This window comes from Zonotrichia albicollis, chromosome 12, assembly GCF_047830755.1.
Source record: "Zonotrichia albicollis isolate bZonAlb1 chromosome 12, bZonAlb1.hap1, whole genome shotgun sequence".
Lineage (NCBI taxonomy): Eukaryota > Metazoa > Chordata > Aves > Passeriformes > Passerellidae > Zonotrichia > Zonotrichia albicollis.
The window spans coordinates 4,207,501-4,225,716 of record NC_133830.1 but is presented as its reverse complement, the minus strand read 5'-3'; the positions used below and the strand labels follow the sequence as shown (position 1 = coordinate 4,225,716).

The following is an 18,216-nucleotide window of genomic DNA, read 5'->3' as shown; positions in this document are numbered from 1 at the left end:
TCTGACCTCCAAGTCATGCCATGCAGGGGAGGTGGCTCATCCCCATCTGAGTCTCATACCTCACATTGTTATTTCCATGCTGCCATTTTGGGCAGAGGAACAAGTTCAGACAAAATAAAACTTGACCTCTGGCCGTTGCTTTGACCCAGCCCAAGGCAGTGCTTTCCTGCACTCTGGAAGGCTCTCTCAGCTTTATTTCCATGCTCCTTGGTGCCTCCTGGCCCATCAGGGATGGGAACACCAGTGCCCCAGCACTGTGAGAAAGCTGCTCTTGACCTGAACCTGACCAGAAACAGGAAGTAATAGAAATCTCACACAAAAAAATATCTTTTCTCCTGAGATCTTCAGCCAGAGGGTCAATTTCTGAACTCTCTCTTTCCCTGGTGTAACCACTGACTTTGTTTACACCAGTGTAATGGAGCACAGCCTTAATTATGGAGGTTCCCCTACAGCTTTGCACAAGAGTTGAGCTTGAGTGTGTGTCCAAACCAAATCTACAGAGTTTCTGAGCTTCTCCCATCCCTAATTATTTGTGGGTTTTGGATATATACCAAGAAATTAGTTCACATTCATCTACAATTTTCTCTTTGTTTGATTGGCTTGAGGGCTGGAATTAAGAAAGAGAATTACCTAGAATAATGCCATCTGTATTCCACATAAAGAGACTCCAACCAGAAGCAACAATGCAATGTTTTTTAAATTGTATGATATGATAATATATAATGACACGCTGCACAAACTGACACATGGTTTCCACGAATACCAGTGAGGTTTCTCTTCAAGGAAAAAGTAATGAAATGGAGCAGATCTCAATCCAGCCACAGCAGTACCAACCTGAGCATCCACCAGGGACATAATCAGAAATCACATACTCACTGCTGAGGAGCTATAATTAAACTAGATTTAATTTTAATGGAAATTCTTCCAGAAAAAAAAATATACCCATGTTCCCCACCCCCCTCCCCTCTAATGTTGTTCCACTGTTCCAGGCTTTATGGAAATAGTTACAGGATTCATGTGTTTTGCAACCCCAAATGTTTTCAAAACAAATAGAACATCTTAAAAAATGAAATTAATAAATCTTTTACATTCATGCTCAAAAGTCAGTCATGCTGAGGTTGTGTGGGTTCATCAGCATCAGATGCTTCCTGCCGGCTGGTGCCTCCACCCAACACATGTTTTAAATAATAATCAAGTTCAGCCTTTGCAATTATATTTTTGACTTAATGCTGTTGTATGGTAATGGCTCTTTTATCCTACTTTTATCTCTCAACTTTATGTCAGGCAGTACTACTCCTATCTAGGGATGTGAAAACCTGATAACTTTAAGAGGATTTATACTGACAAAATGTGCTTTATTAGTTTGGATTTGTTTTATTAGTACCCTGCAGTTTGATTAGGACTAGGAAGCAGTCAGGATATTGTTTGCCCAAGCAGAGAGAAAATAACACCAAGCAGAAAGTTAAATATATATCCCTTTATTGGGCTGGTGCTCTCACAAGCACACCAGCTCTTCCTGTGCCTCAGCCCCTCTATTTACAAAGGGCACAGGCCTCTTGGAGATGTAAAACAGAAACCCAGAGCAGATTCTGCAGAGCAAACACAAGCAGCTCAGCTGAACCCTCCTCATAGGGATCACCCAGACCTCTGAGACCCTTTCTGCAGCCTGGTCATGTCACTGCAGAGGTGCCTGAAGGAGCAGCTGTGCCCAGTGTGGGGCTGCCCCCGGGATAATGTCCCTCTGGGGCCGTTTCCCCAAATTCCCTACCTCTTTCACGTTTTCCTCCATGGCCACACTTGGGCACACTGGGGTCAGGTTCCAGCCCAGCTGGGGAAGGGAAGGCACAGGCTGTGTGATGCTTTCCCCACCTTCCTCCTGGGACGGGCTTGGAGACCCTTCCCAGGGGAAATCTGGGCAAACCCACCTGGCAGCAGCACCCTGTGAAGTGTCTTTGTGTAGAAGTGATGAAGTGCTGCTCAGAAATATCTGGTTACCTCCTCCTTGGGATAAATAAGCTCAGGCTGGGAGAAGTGCTGTTGTGTGTGGTAGTCAAACCAGCCAGGTTGAAACCAGGCAGGGTCTCATGCCACTGCAGCCCTGGGATGGTCCCTCTGCCCTGGGGGCTCTGGGATGCCCGCCAGAGAGGGTGCTTTGGTGGGGAGAGGGGGTCAGGCATGTTCCTGACAACTCTGGCAATTAGGCTGGCATCTGTAAGGCTATGAAATGTGGCTGAATATATTCCTACATGTGATAGGTGCATGGAAAACCCATTTTTTAATTTTTTGGCAGAAAGGAATTGGAATGCGACTGGGCAAGCTACAGACCCATGCTCGCCCTGCCAACTTTTGTAATAATAGGAAGCTAGTTACAGTAAACAGTGGTAAATAACACACTCATGAAATCCAGCAGGGAATAAATGATTTGTTCTTATATAGGAAAACAAAAAAGGAGACAGTGCTTTATTTTTTAATACTGTTGTACTCCACCCACACTGTCTCCAGTATATCCCATAACAGTGTTGGCTTTTGAGAAAAATGCATATAATGACTGGACTCAGCCTTCTTGCACAGAAGCATGACTAGATAATAAAACAAAGATGCTGGCTTACCAAAAAATTCGCATTCAACTCTTTGTGACACATTCATTCACCACTCACTTTCTCCATTTTTACACGTAGAAGGAGTTTGGTGACTGGATTTTTTCCAGATTTGTGAGAATGAAACCAGAATGAGCACAATGCTATTTCTATCTGTGCCCAATATATATAGTACATTACTTACAAAATATTTATCTGTGTTTCTTCCCACCCACTACCTTGTTATATTCATCATGGGAGGATGAATTCATCACATGGGAGGAGACGTAGAAGACAGAGCAGATATATGAAGATTGGAAAGGATGTTTATCTGAGGGAGATTTGTTGTAAGTTATGAAACAGACTTTTAAAAAAACCTACTTTCCGATATTTTTCTGGAAGTAAACAAGTTTAGTTGTGCTAATAGATTATTTTAGTGCCTATAAAGCGTCTGTTGCCTTTTCTAGTATGAGCTATTTTTAAACTTAGAAAGATTTTAGGATCACTTACTCAAGTGTAAGCCTGCAACTCTTTCTCGTATCCCCCATGGACAGGGAGAATAGTTTATTCCCTGCCCCTCAGAAACAGCATTTCACATGTTTGATGTCTCCTGTTTCTCCCTGACCAGCCCCAGTTCTCTCCCGCCCCTCATCTCCCAGCCCTATTTCTGGTCTCTACTGGATTGTTTCCAATCAGTCCTCACTCATTTGAGCACTGTGCTGAAGACGGGGTGATGATGCTGAAGCCAAGATTTCCCCGGAGCATAACTGCTCCTTTTCCAAGGCAGAGTGAATTCTGCCACAGCTGCCTCATGACCCCTGCCCATAAATCAGAAGAAATCAGAGTAAGCAGAATCTGGGCACCACGAATACACAATCCTGCTCTAGGCAGGGCCAGTGGCCAGATGCCTGGTGGGACCATATCTGGGGACATGGAGCAGGTTTGAGTTCAGCAGGTCAGCCTTTTCTTGAGGCTGGACTTTTGTCTGAGCAGTAAAGTGACAGCATTGAAACAACTCAAAGCTGCATTGCAGCTGCATTGCAACTTCTACTGCATTGCAAGTAGAAGAAGCCTCTTCTGCTTCTCCTTCTAATTCATCCTCGCTGTTACAGCCGGGGTCTGATCTGAAAACATGTCCTTCCTGTGAGGTTCAGACCACAAAACTGACTGCTTGCCACATTCCCCTGTTGTTTTTTTCCTTGGGTCTCTGTATGAATCTAGTTTATCACATCCAGCCCTGTGTTAAATATGCTCAGTGTTTGAGCAATCTATGAAGTCACAAGCTTCCCATGGAGAGTTTTTCTTCGCTTCATCTGGAGCCCAACAACTCCTACAAGTGTACACAGCATGGTCCCCAAAAGGTCCTTCCTTGTCACCTCTGGGAAATTTTGCTGCTTCTTGGTGGAGCTCTTTCACACAGAAACGTGTGGTGTCTGTGGGGAGGGCAGGTCACACTGCTGACCCCCAGGCTCCCAGTGTGCTTCTGTAGGTCAGGCAGTGGAAATACTGCTGGAAATAGTGCTCCCCTGGGCTCTTCCCAAAAAACAGGGGAGAAGTGTAGGAGATGGGGAGCTGACACTGCTGTGGGGAGTAGGAGCACTGCAGACAATACAGTCTGAACTGAGTACTGGGAGAGGGGGCGAAATTTTTGCCTGGAATTAAGGGAAAAACTCTTTGGGTCTGGGTTTTCATCCAGGTCATGTAGATAGTGCATCAAAAGGAGCAGTCAGGACAGTCTGTGCTCATCATCCACTTGGAGCAGGAGCAGAGAAAGAGAGATGAGGGTGGCTGAGCCTGCCAGAAAGGTCCATGTGTCCCATCTTAGCTGCCCACGAGTTCTATCCCATCACAGCAGTGTTTCCCAGCACTCTGGTGTGCTCTGGGCGTATTCCCTTTCCTCAGCTCCCATCAGGACCATTCACTGACCCCACAGGTAACTGATCTCCCATTGTATGAGGCACAGGAGACGGAATAATAAATAAATAAATAATAAATAATTCAGAAATAATCTTTTCTCACATAAAAATCCATGTTCCTGGGGAAAAGTACACAAAGTTAAGGCCAGGAATAATCTGTTCAATTCCAGCAAAAGCTCCAATTCCCCTCTTCTTTTGTGTAAGTCACAGACTCCCTTTTCTCCTCCCATAACAATCTCATGCATAATAAAAACAGGGCTTCCTCTGAAAATCTTTTGTTTTCCAAAAATATGAAGAGTTCCAGGGAGAGTCTCCAAGATCAATTTGCTATCTGATTCCAAACAGAGCTGAACAAAATCTCTGGTTTTCTCCACTGCCAAATATTTGTGGTGACATGCAGGATCTGCCCCTAATGTCAGCAGGAATATCAACAAAACATTTCCAGCATGTTTTCACAAATTTGCCATCAGTTCCCAGGCCATTTGGTGAAACTCTACAGACGTCATGGGTTGACTTTGTTAAAACCATCCATGCAGTTTTAAGGAAAATAGCATCTGATGACTTCCCACCACCTTTCTTGTCTTTTTACAGACTCTTAAAATACTATGTGATTCCTTCAAAATGTTCAAATAATCACTCCTGCTTTGATTATAAACAAAGAAGACTTTAATTTGTCTCTTCAGCCAAATTCAGGAAAATCAGATCCCACTGCTCAGTTGGAGAGGGAAAGACAAACAAATGTAATGAAGCCAGGCAGCTGAAAAAAAAAAAAAAAAAAAAGCAGCACTGATTAATGGAGAAAAACAACTCACATTGTATTTTTTTTTTCAACCCCACTCATCCTTCTCCCAATAGCCTAAACACAAGGCAAAAGTGAAAGTGCAACTACTGGCCTCCTGTGCTCCTTCCCTGCCAGGGCACCTGCCTGGGGTGGTGGAGCCATGCTTGGAGCCTCTCCCCTGGGTTGTGGGTGCCCCTCCAGCCCGGGTGGTGCCACTGCCTCCAATCCATGTGCTTTCCAAGCAACAGCAGCTGCTGCTGCTGCTGCTGCTGCATTTCAGGTCATGCTCAGAGCAGCTGATGCGCCTCGCCTGTTCCTGCTTTTGGGAAAATGCACTCTGAACCTCCTTCCTAAATATGGAGTGGTAGGAGGTGAGATTGATGGAAATTAATCAGCTGCTCCCAGTCTTAGGAGAGACTGAGCAGAGACACCAACCCTCCCTCCCCAGCTCCATGTCGGGTCCCAGTCTGTGTGACTTGCCCACCATGCGCTCAGCAGCTTCCCCAAAGGAGCTGTCTGGAAATCATGGAATAGTAGAATGGTTTAGGTTGGAAATGACCTCAAGGATCATCTTATTCAAACCCTGCCATGGGTAGGGATGCCACTCTAGATCAGATTGTTCAGTACCCCATCCAACCTGGCCCTGAACACTTCAGGGATGAGGGAACCACTGCGTCTCTGGGCAACAGAAAAGCTGTTGTGGTTTCAGGAATGTTTTGAGGGTGGGATTTTACCATTTCAAGGTCTCTTTCTATAGAGACTCCCCCTATTTGTAACTAATTTCTAGTGATTTTTCTGCCACAAGTGGTCCAGCCTCTTACAGACTGGAGCCCAAGAGACTTCAGCTTAAGGGACAGCACATGGTAGGAAGTTTACAGATCCCCTAATGATTTCAAATATCACTTACATCACTCTAGAAGACACCAGGTCCATAAGAGATAATGTAAACCTCTTCCTTGCTGCAGTTTCTCTTGAGCTACAGCTAAATGCTGCAGACACATTACTGTGACTTGAATGCATATAATAGGTATTTGTGCATGCAAATGGCCGGTTATATGTGAGCAAGTAATTACCTGATTTGCATGCCCAGACATGGTAATTCAAATGTAAATTAGCTGTGCAGTTGCAGATATATTTTGCATGTATAGTTGCCTATTTATAAAAATATGTATATTTTTGTCTAGCCAAAAGGGCCTTTTACCCCTGCTCCAAATGAGACATAAGTGGGCACATTAAGTGGCACATGCTCACATCTGCCCAGGGGTGAATGTCATCAGTCTGAATATATTTGTGAGAGCTGCTCTGCCCAAACTGGAGCCCAACTTTATTTATAGAAAACAGCAACAAAGGGTTTCTGTCTGACGCCCACCAAAATCAATGCAAGTCTTTCTGATGACTTCAATGGGCTTTGAATCAGGCCCAGATGGAGCAAAGATATTTCTTAAATTATTTTTAATGGAGGAAGTGTCGTGCACAAATATGTGAATAGATTAGCAGGGAGATCTGCAGGTCTCTGTAAAGAGGTGCTGATTATACAGCTGCATGTTCAAAGTTCCCTTATCAAAACCTGTGAACTGATTTTGATGATGCAGAAATCAATAAAATATTTACTTAGAGGAACGTTTTGCACCTGCATTTGCAAACTTCAAAACCAAAGTAACACATGAACCACGATTATATTTTCTGAAGTTAGTAATGATGTGTTTTTCTCCATGACACTATTGGTATATGCAAATAAGTACTTTTTTTTTTTCTTTTTGATACAATTTCATTATTTGCATTGCTACTAGTGGTTCACCAATAAAGGCGAACATCACATTAGGATTCATGACAGTTTTCACATTGTATTATCAATATGTGGAAATAATTGTCTGCTCCGGGATTAAATTACATTATTGTGTATCTTTTTCATGCCTAATAAATAATGATGGATGGCTTTTATTTTCATCACCACCTGCAACCATTTAGTCACCCCTTGATTGTTGAAGATAAAATAATAAAAAGCAAGTGTTATGTTGCAAGCAAAAGAATGCAGTCAAAACAGTTGCATGCCTCGTGTCTCTGTCTACCTTTTTCCAGTCCCTAAAGAGTAATAGTTGGTGTTCTGGGAAGGATGGCAACCTGCAAACTGGCAAACAGTTCTCATAAATTGGGCAAGGGGGAAAAAACGTGGAAAACCTTTTTTTTCTCGTAAAACAATAATTATTTCTTAGCGCACGATTCTTAATCTGAAAATTAGGTTTTTGTTCTGCTGTGCAAATCAGTTACATGCAATTAGAATGCAAAGCATAGGCACATTCTTGGTGTTTAGCCCTTTTAAATAGAAATGAAAACAGCCTGCAAATTGTTCCAAAGTTGAAAATGCATTCTAGGTAATTTAGAAATTCAAAGAAATAAAGCCATGCGTAATAAAAAGCCCACTCCAGCTCATAGCATTTTCTTTAAAATTGCCAATTGTGAAGCTTTATAATAAAAATAGACGTTGCATATTTTGAAAAACTGTGAGGCTCTTTGCCAGTGTTGACATATTTATACACAGGCACACAGATCCACATGTGCACACAAAGAGTCCCAGTTCATGTCACTTTTTACACGATCATCTTTTCTACTAGGTCAAGTGTAATCTTGAAATTGTTCAAACTCCTACCTGCACATTGTGATCCAGAAACTCTTTAAAGCTGAAAACAAATGGAGTTGACATCTTTAGTTAAAGCTTACATTAGCTATTGTCACAAGTCTTTAATCACACTCACCCTCTTCAGATATCTGGTATTGTTAGCTCGGGCCGCCCTGCGTGGAGTGCCATAGGAGCCTTTTAAAAATAGCACAGCAATATTTAGAATGGAAAGTTATTGCTGGATAATTTCATTAACTGCCAGTGTATGAAACTGAGCTCAAGACAAAGTTGTCCTCTCTTTTTTTTTTTTTTTAACAAAATATTCAGTTCTGAGTCAAAGGTTTATTCTCTGTGTGCAGTTTCACATGCTTGGCTCTATTATCTTTAAATCACAAGATGACAATCTTCTCAGGCATACCAGAGAGTCAACCAAAATCCAACAGTAATAGATAATCCTATCAAATGTCAAGATACTGAGGAGAAGCGGTTTTGAAAAATAGGCCAACAGTCCATTACTTGATTTACCTTGAGAGGATGTTAACATTTCTGTAGCCTGCCTTCAACAGGGTACACTTACTCTGCGTTGCTAAATTGTTTAAAAGCATGTTTCAAGCATTTAGAACTATTTCTGTTGTTTGTATTTAAATATATACTTTGAATTTTCCATCATTTAGCAGCAGTGCTGCCTAAGTCGGGAGGTCCCAGCTGGCTGGAAGTGAGCAAATGTGACACCCCTTTAAATGAAGGGTCAGAAGAAGTCAGGCCTATTTAATATCTTTATTGATGATGTGGATGAGGGGATTGAGGGCACCCTCAGTCAGTTTGCAGATGACACCATGTTGGGTGGGGGTATTGATCCACTGGGGGCAGGAAGGGTCTGCAGAGGGATCTGGACAGGCTGAATCAATTGGCCAAGGCTAATTGTAGGAGGTTTAACCAGGCTTGGCAGTGCTGGGTGAAGGGCTGGACTTGATGATCTAAAAGGTCTTTTCCAACCTAAACTATTCTGTGATTCTATATGAGTAGAAAGTGCTGTTTAAAATAAATGCTTTTCTTTCAGGGACAAAAATCAACTGCTGGTTGATGTAGCCCTCCTCAAACACAAAATATCAACAAAGTAATCCATTTACTAGCCCAAATTTATGAATGAGATTATAAATTAATTTTACTAATGGGTTAATGGGTGAAGAGTGGAATTTCTTGGGGTGCGCCCTCTCTTGACCTATGGAAATGCCTCAACCACAGAAAATTATCCTCGGAAATCATAAGCAGGGACTCAAAGGGCAGTCCTGAGTGCTGATGTGCTCAGACTTCTCATGCGGCACCATTCCACACACCTTGAACACATCTGCCCTTGCTCACAGCACAATATTAAAGCTCCTCTGTAGAGAGATGCTGTGCGAAAAGTCCCTCAAAAACAATGGCTGTGTAAAACAGAAGAAATTGGGGAAATTCCCCAAAATTTGAATTGGCAAAAAAGAGGTTATCCTGGAAAAACGTCCCATCTGGACTGTTGGTGCACTGGAAGTTAAACAGAGGATCCTCTGCTGACACCTTTCCTTACCCATTTTGCTCAGCTGTAGCGCTACCAACGCCGCCTACAGAAAGCAAAGGAAAGGGAGAAATTCAGGTCAAAAATACACCTTCCATGATAAAATTCCCATTGGCTACAGCAATTACAATGCAGGACATTATTCTTTTGACATAATTTGCAGTCCTTTTACAGTCAGTCAGTATAAAGCAGCCACATTTTTCCTGCCTGGCGCTTTTGGTTAAAAACCATGCCTTGCACACATACACACGGAGCAAAGGGCTGACTGCAGCTGAGGCTTTTCCTTCTCATGCCAGACAGATGCTCCCTGGGAAAGGATAAAACCCTGCACCCCCGAGTGGGAGCTGCAGGGCTGACACCAGTGCCAGGATGCAGGCAGCTGCATGACTGCGCTTCTCAGAATTTTACTGCCCTCTCCAAAAAAATCGTTCAATTTCAAGTGATAAATAAACACTCTCCAAGTTCTGCCTGCAGCTGGAGGCAATCACTATCTTTCTCATCTCTGTGCTCCATCCATGGCTCCATCAATAGAGAGGTAATTTTCAGACTCAGTTCATTAACACCGAGCTGTTGATGGAGCTGTAAACACTCCACCCCGCTGTCGTTTCAAGCCTGTTACCAACTATTCTTTTTTGTTTAGCTGACCTGCCGTGGCATTTAAGATGAAAAATATTTGGTTTAAATTCACAGCAGTTGCTCTGGTCTCTGAAGAGGGCTGACGCTGGTTCTGACATCCAAAAGCACCGCAGAGCCAAAAGGGAAGCAAATTTTTTGGCCAGAGTTCTGCAGAGAGGGTGAGATATGTGGCAGCTTGGGATACCATGAGACAAAGGCAATGCCATGTTTGGCTTCAAATGAGAGTTCCTACTTGTAAAACATACACACACACCATGTAAACAGGCATCAAGATTAGGAAATTACAAGAAGGCAGAAGGAAAATGGGTTTAGCCAGCAGATGTCCCAGTGAGGAGAGGGGACACTGTCCCATCTGCACACAGCAGATACAAAATCCTACCACTCAGGCAGGTTTGGGAGTGCTTGATAGCTTGATGGATGGTTGGACCTTGGTGTAACTGGTGCAAGAAGTAAGAAATGAGCTTATAGCATGGCCCAGCCTGACTTTTTGCACTGCTGAAGGAACTTGTTGATGGGCAAAGACACCCTGGGGCATTTCCTTCTGTCCCACAGTTCATCAGGGCATTTTGACCCTGGTGCCAGCGTGTGTCAGGCCATGATTTGCAGACTGGCAGTTCACAAGCTCAGCAAGAGCAAAGTGGGGAGACAGACAGCACCCATCCACAATGAGCCAAATTAGTCCCCAGGGATAGATTATTTCAGTAAATAGAATGACCAGGCTGCACATGAAATTATGTCTCTGCTCTCGGCAGTGCTGTCAGTTCCTTCACCCCAAGGTTGGCAGAGTCACCCATGCTGGAGGCAGGGGAATGATTACAGAGAGCAATGGTCCCAGAACTGCAGTCCCCATGTTTTTGAAGGCTCTGTCGTGGTCATGGTATATATAACTCAGTAAGGGATTCTCATTCTTTACAGGCATAAATGTATCTGCATGCTGAGGTGCAGCAAGTGGCAGAAACATCCCCAGAACATTGTGAAAAATATCTGCTCTTCTGAGAGAGGATGTGCTGCCTGGCCCCAAGGAAGCTCTCTGCACTCAAGGAACCAGCCACCAAGATTTTTTGACAATTTTACATGGTGCACAAGAGGGAACTCTGCCTTGGGCAGGTAAGGCTTGAAGTTTCAATTCTGTTTTTCCTCCTCTTGGGTTTGACCTGATTAGAATCAACCCGAGGTAGAAGGGCCAAGGGATATTCACCTTCACCCTGCACATATGGAACAGATACCTGGCCCTGGCAATGTCTTCCCCTGCAGTTGTGTGCACCAGACTGATCAAACAAGAAACAGCAGCAAGAGTCACACAGCCTCAGTGCTGTTGGGAAGTAGATGTCTCCAAAAGGGAAAGAATATGGCTCAGGCATCCTGTAATTCGGGGTGAACTGGATCAGAACAGTTTAATGAAAATGGCTATCATCCACTTTTTGTTTTCTTTATAAACATTTGCAGAGTGTCAGTAGCCAATCTAAATGTCTCAGCAGACAAGTACATACTGTACTTTGCCTCTTTTTTTCTGGAGAGCTGGAGAAAACATGTGAGCTGGAGCCAGCTGATGTGCTCTCTATGGGTCTCAAGGGCAAACTCATTCAAACTGAGAATGATCTTCATGTCCCTTCCAAACTCTCTTTGTGCTCTTATTATTACATCTTCAGAGGTTCATCAAACCATTCTCTCTCCCCATCATGCTCAGGGACATTTTCTTTGCCAGCCAGCTCGGGAGGGTTCCTGAACATGAGGCACAGCCTGGGTCCTGAGGTGTCTAACAACATCTTGGAATGAATCGTGCCTGGGTCCGGGAAGGATTTGGGAACAAGCTCTTCTTTGCAGGGCTATTGCCCATTTTGCTCTTCATTGATGTTTTCCTCTTTTAGACAAGGATCATCTTGTCTGGAGAGGGTAGTGTGTGTGTGGAGGTAGTGGGAGCTGTGGCTGCAGGGCTGTGCAGGCTCAGCTGTGAGAGCGCAGGCAGCTCCTACAACTGCCTCGTTATTGGAAGGTGAGCCTAACAAACCTGCTGTCAGATGATCTCTTGTCTCTTTAAAGCAAAGGTAAAGGATCTAAGAAAGCTCTTTCTTGCTCATTCTTTGGACAGAGACATTTAGATTGAGCACCGCAGCTCTCCCTCTACTACAAAGACTACAAAGGTATTTTTATCTTAATTAGAAAGTTTTGCTGCCCTACTTTCTGGCGAGCCCTTGTCCAGCCAGCCTGTCATCTCAGGCACCACTCAGGCCCCTCAGAACCAGACCAGCTGGTTTCAAAGCAGCCTTGGCACTGCTCTACCCAAGGGCTCCCACGCTCCGGACTGAGTGGGAGCATCAGCCTTCAGAGGCCGCTTTGAGAAGGTCCTTGGCTGACACAAAGAGACCAGGGCAGAGCCCTGTGCCTGCCCTGCAGGCTGTGTCACCCTGCCACACGGAGGGACAGGCTCACTCCCCGCCCTGTCAGCATATGCCAGCCAAGGCCTTGCCACTTGTTTCTCCAGGCTAGTGCAGGCAGAGCGCCCAATGCATTGTGACAGAGCAGTTAAGTAAGTGGCACAGATTTCACATGTCAGCCCTTGCCTGCCTAATCCCAGAGCTATCCCACAGCAAGTGACTGGTGAGGAGCTTCAGCAGCGTGCACAGGCAGCACTTAGTACACTTCAGAGCATGTGCTGCTAAACTAAGTGTTGTGCTGCTGTTTTTCACTGCCTGCATCCACACTCAAAGGACTTCACATGCATGCAGACCTGGAGACAGGCTAGAACAAGCTTCCCAAAGTGTGGTCTTCTGCAAAAGCTTAAATATATTTGTGTACACTGATCTTCATAACTGTCAGGGGTAATTACATTCCAATTTTCCACAGTAATGTAGTTAGATTTTTTTTTTATAAAAGGAAAAAAAACCTATCTTCTTCATTGCCATGCCTTAGCCTTGTTTTGTGGAGTAGTTATGAAAAGAAAATTGTCAGCAGAGTTTCCTTAGCATTTCAGCTGGGCAAAAGTAAAAAGTAGTAACTGCTTTACTGGCAAACTACTTTATAAATAATATATATCACAAGCAAGAGTCAGCTAAATAAATATATTTACCAAACTACTTTACTGGCAAAAGTAAAGTAGTTTGGTAAATATATTTATTTAGCTGACTCTTGCTTGTGATATTTTTTGGGGCCTTGAAGGTACTGGTAAGTCTTAACAACCTTAACCAGCCTCTCCTGGTGCCTCCACCCACTCCAGCAGGCCTGGGAGCCCATTTAAGGTCCCCCAGGGAAATTTGCTCCTTTTTGTGAGCTGAGCTGGAGGATGCTGGGCCTCAGCGGGGTGATGGACCCACTCATCCTGACCACACACCGACTTCCAGCCTGATCTCCCTGTGATGCTGCCTTCTGACCTGGCTCCCATCTGCAGCTCTGCCTGCTCCTCTCACTCAGGTACTGGAGAAAAGGGCTGTGACTCTTGGGGGGCCCCACCCCACCATGGCTTGATGTTCCTGTTGGAGCTTCTTTCCTAGGGAAAGTGCAGACATCACTGACAATATCCAGGGGCATAATAACAACCCCTGTAGTCCCACTCTGCTCCTGGGAAGGATGAGGTGCTGGTGCCCTCCCTTGGCACACAGGGGGAGGGAAGCAGATCCCACAGATCTCATGGGTGTGCCACTGGAGCTGGAGACGTGAGAGGGAAAGAATTAGAAGAAATGACTCATGGCAACTCCCCTGCACCAGTGGTAGTGGTGCAACTGGTTCTGGCTTCTGGATACAGTTAAACCAAACATCTCATGAGTGCCAATTGCTGTGTTGTTTATGGTAAATGGGGTTGGGTAAACAAAGCAACTGCAAAACTTCCAGTAAAAATGAAAGGTCAGGCTGTATGACAGAGTAGTAATAGGATGTTTGTGTTGCCAGTGTCTCAAAGCTTCTGTAATGGGCATTCAGCTACCAGAACAATAGTTCTCATGGCTTTATCTTTGGTGAAAGAACAGATATGAAGGCAGGATGCTTCACACACGCTGATGTGAAAGTAAGCTTTGCTGTTGGTGATACTACAATAGCCATGCTATAGGAATGGATGCTGAACTGTCTTAGCCAAAGCTAAGTAACTGCTAGATCATATTATTATCAATGCACAAGTCAAAAGAAAGGAATTGACAGTAACTTTTCCCTCAGAGCTTGCTCCCACCACAAATGGTGTGACATGCACAGTGGGGTACCAGGATGATCACACTCCACGAGGCCATGGTTTTCTACCTCTACACTGTTCTTAAAATCAGTGCAAAATCTCTACTGGTCAGATGCTTAAGTCCCTGAGTATTCCTGTATTCCCTGATGTAGTGTGTTGAAAACCTCCCTTTCTTTTTCTTTTACTGGGACACTGGCAGAGGAACCACTGTGACTGCCCTGCTGCAGAGGGGACACAGGGCTGGAGAAGTGCTTGGTCTCAGTTAGGATGGTTGTTTTTCTTACCAAAGAGGAGTTTGCTGCTGCTCTACACTTACTCTCAGTAAATCCACAGTCCTGGCAGTTAAGGTATCAGACTTGTCATTTTGGAGGAAAGCATTTTTATTTGATGGTATGACATGAAATCCCAGTTTCATGCAGTCACCATGCCCACCTTGAAAACAGATAGTTTCAAATTTACTTACAGGCTCTTACATCCTCCTTCATCCAAGTTTTTTCCCTCCTTTATGAGAGTAAAATGCTGCTCTTATAGAGTTACTGAGAAACCTGATTGCTTCTAGTGCTTCTAACATTTCAGCATAGAATATCTTAGAATTGAGGCAAAACATGGCCCAAAGGATGCTCGTTTGTGCCTGGTGCTATGGATAGAAAGCCTAGGGGAATCTTTGCATCCTGTGTACCAGGATTATTTGTTTTGCTTCAATAGATTTGGGATTTTTGTGGACATAAACATTATTCTTTTGTGTAAAGTTGTACTTCCACCAGCATTTCCTATCTAATTTACCAGTAGGTACTGACAAATATCCTGATTTCACTAAAACGTGACAAAAAACTGCATCCAGGATTTCCTCTCAGATTTTCCTGTGCACATTTCTGATTTTCTTCCTCGTTAATGGATTTAAGCAGGAGTGTCAAGAAAGATCTTGCTGATATCATGTGGTTCCAACTCAAAAGGTTCAGAAACATCTTAAAAGTTTGTTGTTTTTTAGATTAGGGCTTCCATTTGTTGGACTCCACTCAAGTCAGTAAGAGTTTTTCCTTAGCAAAAGAACATAAACTCTTATTTTGACAGATGCAAAAGCTTTCTCAGCCTTCAGGCTTTCCTATTGTAAAGCCCAATTGCATTAGGTAAATTAGGAGAGTTAAAAGAAAATAAGTATCACATTTTAAAGTACAAAGCAGAACAAAAGAATAAATTGTTACTTTGCATAAGTTAATATTTAAGGAGCACATCTCAGGCAAGGTAAAGCCATAATTGACACCAAAGCAGAATCTCCCTTAAACTTTTTAGTGAAGAAATTAATAGAAGCTTTGTGCTTTTCTGAAATGTTTGTGTTTGGTTGTGTTAATATTCTTTCCATGACGGTGTCTACGTGAGAATTGGAGATAAAATAAGACAGATGTACTGACCATGGTTACCAAGGGAGCAGTTTCCTTAGCAATGGCAAAGCAGTTGTCAAAGCAGTCAATGTTCCCTCTCTCTCTCACATGACTTGTTTTTACTAGTTTGCATAGCTTGGTTACACAAACAGCTCATCATAAACCTCTCCCAAATTTCCAGGCACAGGCAAACAAGGCCTAGGTGGGTCACTCATCAGAGGATCCCAACCTGGTTTCAGTTCAGTTTCTACCTGAACCTCTTCCTATTCTTTATCATTTTTCATAAAACATTTTCCATCTAAAGAACATGAAAGTCATCCAAATGGAAACATAACCACATAGTGCACATTCAGATAAAAAGATATGGAGGTGGGTGAGTGGCATAAAATTGCCACCTGTCCGAAGCACCAGTCCCTTCCTGTTAAGGATAAAGATGGCAGCTAAAATCATCCCCATAAATAGGTCTTGTAACTGCTCCATGAAATGGTTATTATCTGAGAATGGAAGGCAGTATGATCCCATCTTCCTCATGGAGGCTGAAGAGTGGATTATGCTGCACTTACCACTCTCTGTGGGTGCTTCTGGTGGTGGCCATAAGAGTGTGAGGTCCCTGGGCCACATCCAGAATGGCCCAGCTGAGGCCATTACCCAGCAGGCAGCCCCTCCACCCTCCCAAAGCACATCAGGCTCCCAGGGACAGCAAGGAGGTGAGATGGGCTTATGCTGCTGGATGGAAGGTATCAGCTCTAAGAGAATGGTTGATCTCACAAACTGCTCGGAAAACCCTGCTATGTGTAGCTCTAGGCATAGTGACCACCAAACCCGCAGGTATTCAACCTGAGTAGAAAACCAAAACCATCAAGGCAATGATGAAACTCTTTCCAATTATGTATTTCAGATAAGTAGTTTGTTTTAATCAAAATGTGATTAAAAGTGTTGTGCCAGCAGCTCAGTAATACAGGGACAGATCTGTGCTGGTTGAGAGAGGTGCAGTCTTCTGGTAATTGGTGTCAGGAAACAATTGTTTTCCTGCCTCTGTTTCCAAACAAGGGCTGAACTGTTTCATATCAAATATATCTAAATTCCTATTTGAAGACATTTCCAGGGAATGCCGAGTTGCTATCAAGAGGCACTTTTTAAAAGTCAAAAATGCTTCTATGAAAAGCAATATTAATATAGCCCAGTATTATCAGTTGAAGTGTCACATACAGAGAAAATACTGACTAGACCACTTCTGGATCAATTCTGGGTGGAAAAATGCCATTTTGATGTCATTGTTATGATCTGCCATTTAAAAACATTTGCTATCGAATAGCACCTGAGAATTTTCTGACAACTCAGCTATTCTGTGTGCATTCCTTTCCAACCCATGGCTAAAACTCACTCATACTGATTTTCCAACACATCCTTATTTAGTGCCAGCAACAGGTATGGATTTTTGTTCAGGTTGACTGGAATTCAATTAGACACTGATAGAGAGAAGGGAAATGTGGGGTGTGTGCACACAGAGCAGCTGAGTGCTGCTCCCCTCCTGCTCACAGCTCGGTGCCCTGGGGAAGGTTACAACCACATCTGTGCTCCTCCTTGAGGCTTTCACTCCACCACTACACTGCTCATGCTGCACAGCTCCAGGCTGAGTTAGGAGTTTTCTCAGGCTTTGTTTACAAATACCTCTAGCAGGAATCTGACACCTCAGACGGGAAGGCATGGAGCAAGCTGGGAATGCAGTATCAGGTAGAAGTGTTGCTGGTCTCTGATTTGACTCCTGTGTCCTTGCTTACAGCTCCTGGGCAGGGAGAGGGTTAGGAGCACTGTGACATCTATGAATGCTGTAAGCAAAATCTGTCTCTCATCTGCTTTATTAGGAAAGCTGCATGGAAAGGGAGGAAAAAGGCTGTGGCATGTTTCTTAGTTATTTCCTTTATTCCACATCAAGGCGGTTTCAGATTCAGGGAATCTCACAGTCCTTGAACTCAATAAATGTACACAATCCTTGTGAAAACCAGTATTTTTGTGTCAAGAAACATAGGGCCAAAAAAGGAAGGAAAGGTAAAAGCTACACAAAATTAAACCATGTTCAAAAATGCGACACTTCCTTTAGAGGAAATAGTGGAAGCTGTTTTTTCTGCTGTGCACAAAACATAAATGTGCAGCTTGTTTTTGAAAGTTTTTGGGAATGGGGAAGAGAAAGCTCCAGGAGGGAAGAGTGAGCAGTGACAGCCATCCAGCTGATGGGAGAAGGCAGCAACAGGGAGGGACTCAGATTGCTTCTGCAAAGAGGAAGTTTGCAGTTTTACTTGTAGGAGGAGCACACCCTGAGGCCCTGAGTCATGTCAAAATCTCATAGCATATATGGCCACACTTCCATCCCCTCCACAGCCCTGTCACCTCAAACCTCAAAGACAAGCTGATGAAAAGGTAGAGGTGTGAGTCATCTGGGTGTGCAGTTTTGCCAGGACAGTGCTTGGTCCCCATGTCCCAGTCCCTAATTCAGCAACCCCCAATTACCAAGGTGGCAGCTGTGCCCTTCACTTGCCTCTGGTTGAGCTGATTTTTCACCATTATGGTCCCCACCACCTGCTGTGCATTTGATGTAACTTTTC

General features: G+C 43.8%; 1 long non-coding RNA gene across 1 annotated transcript; it reads right to left on the bottom strand.

Moving 5' to 3' along the window:
• Window positions 1-3,228: 3,228 nt before the first annotated feature.
• Window positions 3,229-8,007, bottom strand: LOC141730681 (uncharacterized). The gene is made up of 3 exons (XR_012582297.1): window positions 7,921-8,007; window positions 7,343-7,401; window positions 3,229-5,249 (listed from the first exon to the last, which is right to left on the bottom strand). It is a non-coding gene; the product is annotated as an uncharacterized LOC141730681 (long non-coding RNA).
• Between the last annotated feature and the right edge of the window lie 10,209 nt (window positions 8,008-18,216).